Below are 11,905 nucleotides of genomic sequence, written 5' to 3'. Positions count from 1 at the left end.
CATCCATGCAGGGCTCTATTTAGCAGTGTTTGTGTGTTTGAATGCAAGCTTGTTTTTGTATGGAGCATGTGTGTGTGAATGTAGTGGTGTATTTGTGTGTACTGTTTACATTTGTTAACAGTGGTTTTGTGTGTATTGCTTGCTTTAGAAGGTAGGGGTGTGTTTGTATATAGTGTTGGCGTTTGAATGCAAAGATGTACGCACGCTGTGACAAAAGTACTTCTTTACTTGGTACCTTGTCCTGGGATACGGGTTTTACACACAGTCTTTTCAAGCTCCAGAGACACTTCTCACGCTGGGTAAGGTAAAATGGCACAGTAGGTACAAAATATATCAAAATAAAATCCTTGCTCTTCTGAGCACAGACGTAACAAAATAATAAACTAATTAGGTTGGATGGTTTGTCAATTTCCCCACAGAAATAGTTACCTTTCAGTTTCTCTCAGCAGCTTCCTAACACCTCACAGGAAGCAAGACAAAATCTACTCTCCATCTTGGAACTGGAGTATTTAACAGCACCAGCAATTTATTATCTTCTGGAGGTGAAGTAAACCAGAGTGTTGGAATGGGATTCCTCACCTGCAGCCTCACAGCAATCTCCAGAATGTGGAGTAGAGCACTGGCTCCATAAGTGCTCCACCTCAGGGCCCTGATCATTCATACATATAAAATGCAAAAAATAACACATTTCCTTGGGGCTAGCCTTCTGCATTACACAAAGTGGAAACCTTGCACAATGTGGGGAGATACATAGATTCCATCCAGTACAATTCCTTGCTTTCGGTCACAACATGTACACATAAACTGCCACACACACTGGCAAACAGGCAGATACAAATACACAGCAGATACACATTCACAGAGTTCCGAACACTGACACACATGCAAATACCCAGACACGGCGATACGAACACTGACACATATCAGTGGTGTATCCTGGTTTTGTGCTGCCCATCTTTTAGCCACCCCCCTGTTTCCTATCTTTTGGGTGCAGAAGGGTGGCTTCTCCTGGCTGAGGCTATTGGGAGTCAATTCACATACCTGCTCCTCACTGCCTCTTACTCTCCTTTCCTCAAGGCTATATGTATGTTAGTTAGGAACAATTGATCTGCACTCACTTCCTCCCACCGATGGCTGCCAATATTACATGGGCTCAGAAGCGATGTTGGCAGTAGTTCCACTCTTGATTACAAGTGAGCAGATGAAAACAGCTACATGGGCCATACATTACACCAAATATAATGAACTACATGACTTGGAGGTAATCCTAGGGTAACTGCTGTTTGTCCTGTTTTTAGCACAGCTACACATTTTGACTAACTATAAGAAGTGTAGTTTTACAAATAACAAATGTTTTGAAAAAAAGTATATAGAAGATATTTATGTAAAGCTTGGTTAGTGTACATTTTTCCATGATAACAAAGAAATAAGTATGGGAGTGTCCTGAACCTGAGAGCCAATGTGATTGTGTATTTGTTTCTACTGTGGTTTACTCTCAGGTCCAAGCGGTCCATCACAACTATTGGCACCATAACCACTGCAGCTAGTTTTATTGGTTATTCTTCCAGGAGTGCCCTAAACTCTGATGCTCTCAGCCACCGAACTACGTTCTGCACGCCTTACAATGTGGGGACACCAGGGCACATTACATTATTTTCCTGAATCTGTAATTAACAAATTACAGAAAGGAGGCTAAGGACATTACAAAGTCTATAGAGCATATAAATATTTCTGTGTTTCTGTATAATAGTCAATGTTTATTTATTTGATCAAAGGGAAACTATAGTGCTAGGAAAACAAAGTTGTTTTTCTGGCACTTTGGCTCCCACCGGAAGTCCCTCTAATGGCTGTTTGGTGGACAGCCACTAGAGGTGGAGCTAACCCACCAAGCTAATATGTATATATTAATAGAAAAATACCCTTAGTATGATGTTATATATAAGATATAGATATATATCTCATATGTACACAAGAAACGTATCAGCGCTAATATGTCAATGGGTAGGCAGCAACCACGACAAAGCTGATCCCTCTCACCATAAGAACAAAAAAACAGAAATGTACAAAGATAAAAAGGGGCTGCACCACAGGGAGTAATTGAATATAGTCAATGACAGGAAGTCCAGAGGTATAAAAGAAAACCTTTAGGTTCACACCAGATGGTGTCTTTATGGTATATTCAATGGGAGATGTGAATTCTTAAAGCTTGGGAATGGTATCCTTAATCAGTCTCTCCGATATTTGGTCATATGAAAGAAGAAGAGAGAAAGGACCTAATAGTGCAATATGTATCGTATAAAGTGGTTATGGTGGAATAATAATAATAATGCCCTCACATTTGGCAGAGCTATAGCCAGCTCTAGCATCTAGCTCTTGTAGTGGTACAATCCCCACTTCAGGATATACTGTAGGTATCCTCAGTCTTTGGGTTAGCTGTAGCTCAAATGACAACAAATGTAGGGGGGCAACAATAGTGCTCTCAATAAGATAAAAACCAAGTGTAAAAAGATATATAAAATATACTCACACAACGTAGAGCAGGCTAACTGCTCTGTGGTATCGACTCTGGTGGTATGATCCCCACCTCGGATTACTTTAGAGTGGTGGTTAAAAAGCCAGTTAACAAACAAAAAATGTAAGAATTAAAAAAAAAATGCTTTTGAATAATTAAAGGAATTGGCACAAATCAAGGTAGATTTGTCCCTAAAAATTCCTTTATTTCAATACAAAATAAAACATCCAACAACGCGTTTCGCCATTGTGGCTTTTCAAAATGGGGTAAAGAAACATGCAACCTGGCTACATGGGGTTTAAATAGGGATATGGTAGTTTAAAATTAACGCCAAAAATCAGTCATGGGTTGTTCTCTGATAAAATACAATCACTTTTTGTAAGGTGCAAATCTGAAAATCATACATATAATATGATACATAATTTGATGGGAAGTGAAGGTATATGATTATATTGTATAAACAAAGTGTATTAAGTATAATAGCAGCTTCTAAAGCTGGGACATAGTATCGTCCGCTAAGCCTTCTGGGAGCTATAGTTTTCAATATGATGTATACGATGTCAGCAAAATTATCATACTGTCTGACATCAAAATAGAGCTTTTAGAGCGGTCACATGGCCTCTGGGGGTCCTAATTTTCAGAGGGGGGACTGTCTGGGCTGTCAGACAGTCCCCCTAGTGAAGAAGACTGTTTGCCGGCAGGGAAACAGCGGCGATCGGGTAAGTACATATGGAGGGAGAGGGAAAAAGGAAGAGAAGGGGCTAATTAAAAAATATATTTTTTTAAATTTTCACTGAGTGCCTCGACCCCTCGAGGCACTCAGCACAGGCAGAGCATTGGAAGCCATGTCATGCCGGTCGCCACGTGGAACAACCCGGAAGTGATCGCTCACCCGGCAGTGAGGGGGGGGATTGCAGGATTCCTCGACATCGAGGCATCGCTGCAATACCGTTAGAGCGTCTGTAAGCGATCATAATCACTTCCAGTGCTCTAAATAGCCGTGGACGTATCAGGTACGTCCGCAGTCCTTAAGGACCATTTTTGTCGGAAGTACCTGATAAGTCCAAAGTCGGGATGGGATTAACCCCTTAAGGACACATGACATGTGTGACATGTCATGATTCCCTTTTATTCCAGAAGTTTGATCCTTAATGGGTTAAACAACAATTGAATAAATACTTGCAAAAACATAACATACCGGGATATAATTTCTAATTAGTGGGGTAATAGCTGCTTGATCCAAGGAAATATCTGACTGCCATTTTGGGGTCAAGAAGGAATTTCCTAGTTTGTTGCAAAATTGGAAGTGCTTCAGACTGGTTTTTTTTTTTTGCCTTATTTTGGATCAACAGTAAAAACCTAGGTGAGGAAGGATGAACTTGATGGATGCAAGTCTCTTTTTAGCTATGTAACTATGTAATGCTATGTAATAGTAATAATGCCAATAAATAGATACTGTACTGTCTTAGCTTTGTGGCTGCTTGTACTTAGCAGCAATCTCCACTAGGTGGCAATAGATATGAACAGAATAAATGCATTGTTTCACCAACTACAGCCTGCATATATCTGCATGTGATAAAATCTTTTCTAGACTGACTCAAATAGGAAATATTGAAAAGGCAGTTCTACCCTTAGCGTGTATAATTGAATCTGCATCTTGTTGGAATGCAAATAAGAACAGCATGTGCAGCCTGCAAGTTTTAGCTTTATTCATATTGTATATGCACAAGATTGCCACTTGAATAGGTGACAAGTAATGATCCAAATAAAATTCACTTAAAAAGAGTTTTGTCATGTTAGATTTAAATGGTGTATGATTTGAATATTGTGTGGAACTTCAGCCCTGGGGCAAGGGAGGGGGGGGGGGACGGACGGACGGACAGAGGGTGAACAGACACATCTTTATTGAGGGGTTATTTAGCACTAAAATAATTTATACAAAAATATCAATTGAGTTTTGGTGTTATTATGTAACTCAGGGAATAGAGTCACACCCTCTGGGCTTTCAAGCAGACAGCAGGCCCTGTTACTTCCTGTTTGTATAGCTCAGAGCTGCATTGTAAAATATGTGATTGGACGGTTACAGACACTCTGGGCTGGATTAGAAGGGGAGGGCTTGCAAATGGTTCAGACAAGAGATCTACAGCTTTTGCAAACTGTTTATAGCGATACCTCCAATAAAACAATGCATAATTAAATGTAGGTTTTAATTTGGGGCATATCTTGATCCACGTCTGGAGATGTTAGCATCCAAGCTGACATCACCCGTGATCTCCTCCAATCCACTGCTTCTCATAGAAGAGCAATTGATTGAAACTAGGCATGTACAGTCCAACGCTGTTCTATCATCAGCATATGATTCCAGAGCTGAGTGTCACTCGGTTCTGGAGGAGAACGTGTCTCTAGTGGCTGTCACTAGAAAAATGCAACGTTTTACATGGAAGGGTCAAAATGACAAGGACCACTTTAACAGGATGAAGTGGTCTGGGTCCTTTAATGAATAATAAAAAAAAAACCATGCATCTAAAAGTGTCTATTTTGTAACTCAGTTTTAGAGTTTTAATGATACACTGACATTGACATTGTATAAATCTAGCTGTCAATCTTAATCATTTCCCAGCATGCACCAAGCTATGTACTAATACAAGTGTAATATCATGAAAGAAAGTTAGTAACATAAGAGAGATATGAGAGCTTGTGCTGTAGATTTCAGAAAGCAGAGAGCAAGGGTGTGCTTGGAAATTTGGGAAGCAGTAAATGCATGTACAGGCGTGCACATTATTTTACAATAGAATGCGTACCAAGAAAAAATACTGTCTAAACTTTGCTTTCTTTACTGTCTGAACAGTCATTTAAAAATTGAGGAAGAAAATAAAGTTTTGCACAGGTAATAACTAGGTGTTATCAGAGATAGTTTATTGTTTTCTATTTAGACAATGAATACAAATGAGGTAATTTACATGTTTTTTTTTTTTTTACTAAAGGGAGAATTCAATGTGATTTCTTTTAAAATTTAGGCCAAAATAGTAAATTCTCCTTTCAGTTTCTCTATTTCGGCCTTACATTTTTAATTTACTTTTAGTTCATGAAAATTCTCATTTTACTAATTAAATCCTTATTGTATTAGTTGTTTTATAATACCCTTATCATTCTAAAACCAGTATGATAGCCCAGCTGCTGATGTCATATCAAGTCTACCACTTGAAAAAACAAACAAAAACAGATAAGCCTGTCACTTTTTTCAAGTTTTTTGCTTCATAAATCACTGAATAAAACATTAAAAAGCTCATCTACACGCATACAAAAGGATCTTCCTTTTCATAGTTTATTTCTTTTTTCTGTGTCTGGATGTCAGTGTAACTTCCCTTTGTGGGAAGAAATATGTGTTTTAACTTTTAACCTTGTCAACAGTTTTTTTTTGTTTCTTATTTTTTTTTCTAATTTTAGCAATTTCATTGGATATTCAGTTTAATTGAATGAAGAGGTAAAACGTTATATGTAAAACATCTTGTGATTACGGACTTGCAATAAATATGTTATTCATAATGGCCTATTCACTAAACTCTGAATTGCAGTAAACTAAATTCTAAAGCTTCACTGAATAGTGAAGCTGTGACTGTGACGGAGCTCCTGTACTCTGAGTGAGTACCTCCGCCAAGTTCGCTTCCTAGTCGCTTGCTGGGACCCTGGAGCGCTTCAACCCCAGTCGCCGCGGTTTGACTGGGGTCTCTCTGGAGCTTTTCCCCCTGACTAGGCTGATTTCCTTCCAGGCAGGTATCAGCCCCTCGGCCTATTCCGCTGCAGTCCTTCTTGTGATAGATTTTGTCTTATTAAGGACATTTGTGGCTCTCAGGCCTAGCTCTCTTTGACTTGCCCCAGGGCTAGAGGGATTGTGCAGCTAGCAAACAGGTACGACAACTCTGTGACCGGGATACCTAAATATTCACACAGGACACACAGTTCACAAAGAAACTAACATGGACAACTTTATTTTTACTTGGGACTAGTCCATATGCTTATTACATTATGCTTGCTGTGACACTCCTATAGATAGTTATCTGACTTGGTGTGTACTTATCTGGGGACATTGGTAATCAAGGAGAGAATGGTGGCATCCCATGGAAAAGGGGTGGCCCACCTCTAAACATGGAGTGATTGATCTAAACTGGGACATGATCAACCAAATGGTAGACTGAGAGATAGTTCTTTATTTGGGAGCAGGAGGAAATGATCATTGGGACAGGCAAGAGTTGAACTAAGCTGTCTACTGAGCACAAAGATACCTAAACCAAATCATAAACATATATGTTAAGGTTGCAAGCAGGGTGCTACCTGATGTGAATGTTGTCAGTTTATCACAGCAATATAATACAGGTACTCCTCACTTACCGACCGGGTTCCATTCTTACGACCAGGTCGTAGAACGAATTGGCCGGTCAGTGAGGAGTTAAGGGACTCCCTGCTCTGGTGTGTACGTCTTTGTTCAGGAAAATTTCTCCGAACATAGAGTAGAGGGATTCCCTGCTCTGGTGCGTTCATCTATGTTCGTAAAACTTCCCCAAACATAGACAAACGCAGCAGAGCAGGGAATCTCTCTAATCCCCACAACGGCTCACACTTACCACCCTGCAAGAGAGCTGGTCATAAGTACGAGCCATCATAAAACCGATAGGTCGCAAAATGAGGACCACCTGGCATACCAAGCACTGTGTAAGTTCTTATTACCACCATATTAAATAAGGTACATATTCTAATGCTACATATATTGCCCATTTTCTTTATGCATTATGCAGTTAGCACAAATTTGCAATGCAACTTTAGCAAATCAAAATTAATCAATATTCACATATGAAAGCCTCTCTTTTGCTACAAATCATTGCTCTCTGACCCTCTCTGTCAGGAGTATTTGTCCAATTTTGGGGGAAGTGTTTGTGGGGCAATGTGTGTATGGGGGACAGTATGGGGGGGAGGAGGGTAGGTAGGCTTTTTAACAATGATTTTTAAAAATTATTATTTAATAAAATAAATGAATTTACGTCTTGTTCCCTGGTGGTCCGGTGGGGAATCCTTGGTGGTCCCAGTGGTCAGAGTGAACTCTAGCCTGCAGCTCCTGGGCTAGAGTTCACTCTCGCGAGATCCGGAGCATTGCCGTGGTAACCGTGGCAACGCTCCGTGCTCACGAGAGAAGGACCCGGAGGAGCTACATGCTCTCTCACTCCCTCCCCTGCCAGCTGTCAGCAATGTGCCTGCGGACCTGGGAGGGAGATCTCTGATCTCCCCTCTGGTCCGTGAAGGCACTTTGACAGAGCCAGCCCTGCATTAGCCGGTAGGGGAAAGCCTTTGGGGGGCAGGGAGTGTGATAAGGTGAATGGGGTGATCTGTGAGGGAGTCTATATTTCGACAGAATTGTTCAGAGAGGCATATGATTTTAACCCCAGGGGGGAGTGTATGTTTCTGTGTATATAACCAAAATGAATATTTAGTTATGGGGCCAGTGCTCTACTCCGCAGTTTAGCGGTTTTCTTGGAAGACATAGATCCAGGACAGGGTTTTTGGACTCTCCAACCTACTGCTCAGCTGCACGTAATCAGCTGCAGCAGTGGGAATAAACCCCTCCGTGCTAGGCAGGTAAGGGGAGAATGTTTGTTTCTCTCTGGAAGGCTGACAAAAGACTCTAGGTTGGTGAAACCAATAATGTTTGTTCTAGTTTAACCCCTGAGAGATAGGGAACCTAATGTTAGTTAGTGCTCAGACGAGCTAGGTTTTTGTTTATAAGGATTTGTGTTATATTTATGTTTTCATTTGCTGCTGCCTCATGTGTAAACTTGCAAATAAAGTGCCTGGAATGAAGCCCATGGAACAACGCAGTGGGAGGAGTGGGCCTTGACAGAGCCAGGGAGTGTGCAGGTGCTAGTGTTTGGGGGTTGGGTTAAGGTAATGGTGCTTGGGGGTGGAGATAGGGAGTATAAAGAGCAGCCATGTTAGAGTAGGGGCCATTTTAACCAGAGCCTCTCTTACCTGTAAATTGTTGCAGGTCGGCGAGGTTCTTTTTCTTTCTCGTTTCTGCAGGATTATGGCGTCGTTAGAAGAGATCCTGGCTGGTGTTCGGGCAGCTGTGAAGGACAGAGGGCTGGAATGGCTCCATCAGCAGTTGGGGGCTACCGGGCCTGCTCCCGCGGTACCGGCCCGTTGACTGATGAGGAGGACAAGGCCACCCCAGCGTTTGAGCCCGGGCGCTGGGCCCGCAGCACGGCGGAGGAGGAGCCCTTCAGCGGGACATGAGGTGACCGGCGGTTCTGGAGAGGCCCTGTCAGCAGAGCCAGGCAGGCGCACGGCTCGTTCCGGCGGGCGCGGCAGCGGTCTGGTGAGGACGGCCGTGAAGCGCACAGCGGCGGAAGGATACAAGCCACGCGGGTTCCGCGGCTGGCAGGAGAAACGGACCGGATGGATCTCGGAAGACGGCCGGGACGGAGGCCGGGTCGGCAGGAGGCCATGTGAGCGGCGGCTCGAAGCAGACACGTCCCGGTGAGTCAGCCACTATTGACAGTGCTGGGGGGCAGGGGAGTAATGAGGAAGGTGGGACTGTAACAGCCCCTCAGGCGTTATGGGGAGGCTGGGACGGCGGAGTCACGGCAGGAACGTCCCAGGCAGGGGCAGGACAGGGAGACAGCTGCAGGGACAGGGGGACCTCACAGGAGGCAAGTGGGTCCGGGCACACGGCAATCTGCCAGGACAGTGATAATGAAACAGGGACGGGGCGGACGGCTGAAGAGAGGCCAGGCTCAGCAGTGACAGATGGGAGACGGAGAGCCCCTTCATTTAAGGCAGTTAAGGATGGCAGTGGTAGGCGAGAGGGCCCATCCGGCCGCTCTCAGGGGCAGCTTCATGACATGGAGGCCGCAGGGAGCGGGTGGGCAGAAGAACGGCGCTTCTCTAGCGTCAGGCGCAGCGGCACGAGGAGCAGAACAGGGAGTTCAGGCAACAGGGAAGGGACCCCAGCGCGGAGCAGGTGCAGCGTAGCAGGATCCTGTTGCAGGAGGCACAATTCCAGAGATAGAGAAAAGAGGAGGCAGCGTAGCGGATCAGGTTCGCCAGAAAGGAGGTTCAGCGATCAGAGGAGGGGAGCACCTTGCGAGGGCAGTCGTCCTGCGAGACGGAGCGTTACTAGGGATGGCTGGGAGGAACGTAGGGAGGAAAGGCGGGTAGGGACGGCTCAGGACAGACTACCCAGGATTCCTTCTCCCTACAGGTCACGGAGCAATACACCTACGGTCTCGAGGCGAGTCCAGGCGGATGGGAGTCGGCGACAATGGGACGCTCCAGTGCCTGGAAAGGTAGACGGAAGGACGGCGCCTCTGCAGCCAGCTGCGGCCAGAGGTTCGAGCGGTGAGTTCCCACACACACGACACCCTGATCAGTTGTTAAGTGATTTAAGAACAATTTTAGAGTCTTGGTCTGGGACGGAGGGGTCGCCTGCGCATTTCGGGAAGGTGTGGGCACAGGAGAGTAGTCGGGACCCGGCGGCTGGGCTCGGGGGGACGCGATTGTCTGTGTCCGGCGGAGGTGAGTCCGGCGCCGCAGCTGAGTCGTCGGGGTTAGAAGGAGGGGGCGCGGAGCGTGAGGTAGGGTGCGGTGATATCCCGGAGGCGACGCGGCAAAACGTGCACGTGTCCTTCGCGGGCCCCCTCGGATGTCATTTAAAAGCGGAGGTGAAGGACAAGATATGGAAAGGTGAGTTTGTGGAGATATTTTCCCTCCTTCCCCTGGAGGAGTTCTTGGACTTGAAGAAGGAGGATAAGAAGGATGCCAAAAAAGAGGAGGAGGAGAAAAGGCGGAGGTATCGCAAGATACCAAAGACTTTCGGGAATTGGTTGAGGGCCTTCTGCATTCTGGCTAGCGTTATAGGGGAGAAGACTCCGTTGTTCCGAACTCTTCTGTTATTTAGATGGGATAGGAGACGCGTACCGAACCTACGGAGGCTTAGCTTGGTGGAGGTATGACGAACAGTTTCGTCAGCGGCTAGCGGCGAATGCGAACATGCGGTGGGACCAAATGGACCTGCCATTATGGATGCGCCTTATGATGGCCCAGAGGGCGGCGCCCTTTCCTGGGGCAGCCGGCGCGGCCACAGGGGCCGTGTCGGCTGGGCAAAAGAAGGGTTTCTGCTGGATGTACAACGAGGGACATTGCAAATGGGGAAATACTTGCAGGTTCCGGCACGAATGTTCCGGCTGCGGGGGGACTCACGGTGTCAGCCGTTGCTTCAAAAAAGGCAAGACTGGTGGGGGAGGAGGGTCCGAGGGGGGCGGCAGCTCCTGCGGCTCCAGCTGGGAGTGTCTCCGGTGAGAATAGACGTGATGTTGCCTTGGCTAAGGCAATACGCTAATAGGGCGGATGCAGTTTTCTTGTGGCGGGGTTTTCGTGAGGGTTTTTTTATTCCCTATGTAGTCAGGGGACCGGGTACATTATGTGGGAATCTCAAGTCTGTTCGGGAGCACCCGGAGGTAGTGCGGGAAAAGCTAGGCAGGGAAGTGCAACTGGGGAGGATGGCGGGACCGTTCTTGTCACCGCCATTGCCCGACTTGCGGATATCCCCACTTGGCGTGGTCCCCAAGAAAGAGGTAGGCAAGTTCAGGTTGATACATCATTTATCGTACCCGAAAGGGGCTTCGGTAAATGATGACATCGACGCGGCCCTCAGCTCCGTCTCCTATACGTCATTTGACAAGGCGGTCGAGTTGGTCAGGAGGCTGGGGCGTGGGACGCTGATGGCGAAGGTAGATGTGGAAGCAGCTTTCCGGCTGCTCCCGATACACCCGGACTGCCATCATCTGCTCGGGTGCTGTTTCGAAGGGGAAATTTTTGTTGACCTGTGCCTACCAATGGGGTGTTCGATCTCGTGCGCCTATTTCGAGAAGTTTAGTACCTTCTTGGAGTGGGTGGTGCGGACAGAATCGGCAGGGGGCGCTGTGGTGCACTACCTTGACGATTTTCTCTGCGTGGGCCCGCGTGAGTCGGACCGATGTAGGCAGGTGTTGGACGTGTTTCAGTGGGTGGCGCACAAATTCGGGGTTCCCCTGGCGGAGGACAAGACGGTGGGGCCCACGACATGCCTTAGTTTTTTGGGTTTAGAAGTTGATTCCGAAAAATGGGAATGCCGGTTGCCGGGGGACAAATTGGCACAGCTGAGGGAGTTGGTTGACACAGTAGGGAGGGTGACATTGCGGGGGCTCCAATCATTGGTGGGGAGTCTTAATTTTGCGTGCCGGGTCATACCCATGGAGAGGGTTTTTTGTAGGCGCCTTGCGCAAGCAACGAGCAAAGTGCGGCTGCCGTCCCACTACATCAGGGTTTCGGCGGATATGAAGGCGGACTTAATGGTGTGGGACCCGT

This window comes from Pelobates fuscus, chromosome 2, assembly GCF_036172605.1.
Source record: "Pelobates fuscus isolate aPelFus1 chromosome 2, aPelFus1.pri, whole genome shotgun sequence".
NCBI lineage: Eukaryota > Metazoa > Chordata > Amphibia > Anura > Pelobatidae > Pelobates > Pelobates fuscus.
This window is presented reverse-complemented; position numbering follows the sequence as displayed.